This window comes from Lepidochelys olivacea (assembly GCF_965140295.1).
Source record: "Lepidochelys olivacea isolate rLepOli2 genome assembly, chromosome: 2".
In the NCBI taxonomy this organism is placed as follows: Eukaryota; Metazoa; Chordata; order Testudines; family Cheloniidae; genus Lepidochelys; species Lepidochelys olivacea.
This window is the reverse complement of record NC_140412.1, coordinates 212,772,687-212,774,166: the sequence shown is the minus strand read 5'-3', so window position 1 is coordinate 212,774,166 and position 1,480 is coordinate 212,772,687.

Genomic DNA, 1,480 nt, shown 5'->3' with positions numbered 1-1,480 from the left:
CCCTCCTGCACCCAAACTCCCTCCCGCACCCCCACTCCCATCCCAACTCCCGGCCCTAGCCCTCCCACACACAAACTCCCTCCCAGAACCCACACCCCAAACCTCCTCCCACACCCCAACCCCTTCCCCAGCCTATAGCCCCCTTGGGTACCCTGAACCCCTCATTTCTGGCCCCACCCCAGAGCCCTCACCCCCAGCTGGAGCCCTCACCCCCTCCCGCATCCCAATCCCCTGCCCTAGCCCAGTGAAAGTGAGTGGGGGGGGGGGCTCAGAGAAAGGGTGAGGCAGGAGCCGGACAAGGGTGTTCGGTTTTGTGCAATGAGAAGGTTGGCAACCCTATTCTGGAGGCTCCTCTGTCACACTCCATCTCCCTCCTTCCTTGCCCCAGTAACTCCCCTTATACTGGGTGCAGCGGGAGTTCCGCAGAGCTATCTATTCTAGTTCTACGCCTGCCAGGATTCCTTTGCACTGAGATGCTCCTGAGATGCCCATTTAGGCACTTTTACTCTGCAAAAATGTATTCAGGTGTTCATTTTATGCACATGAATGGTCCCACCTGTAGCTCCAGCCCTGGAGTCAGAGCCACAGGTTGGCCCACCCATGCCCTAGAATATCTCAAGCTAAGAGACTTCAAGGCTGTGATATTTTTATGTATAAAAGAAAGCTATATTACATCATTTCAGAGGTTTTTATGGCTCCCTCTGAGCCTTTTATGTATGCACTCCGGTAACTACGGCACCTGGCTTTATAATGGAGGGATTTTTTTTAAATAGCATGAATAAAATTTCTAAAAACGCTAAAACATTCCTTAATTCATTTTCTGCAAAACACATGATACCTACAGTATATGCTCTGGGGTGGGTTAAAAATTCCATTTGCCATCATTTGGGAAGCCCAACATAACTCACTTATATTTTGTCACCACTCACAAATGTACCATATCAAACTCATGCTGAGGATTTTTACATCACCCCCATACAATCATGCACTGTCTATGTATAGTACCCAAGTGTGTATACATGTATATTGCATATGTTCATGTATATTATAAAATATGTTGTATATATTTTTCTGCTTGCCATATATGTACACCTATTATACATGCTATGGTGCAGATTATGCCTCCTCTATAAAGGGTCTGTGAGGACCTGTTTGGTCCCAGAAACATACTAGGTTAGCGCTGAGTGCTGCCCTTGAGATGTACCATTGCTTCAATAGCCCCCAGGGGCAATTGTAAGCATGCAGACTTGCCAAGGTGCAGTTCTGCCCTAGCCATTCCACCATTCCACCCTCACCGTCTTCCAGCTTGTTTGTGCTCCACCCCCTATTAAGGACGTTTTGATATTTTGTGAAAATATGCAAATACAATGATCCAGATTAACATCTTTCTAACAAGAAAAAATGAATTATTCTCAGTTTTAGATTTCATTTTATTTGTCATCTATTATGAACAAATTACGAAATATACTTCATTCACAAA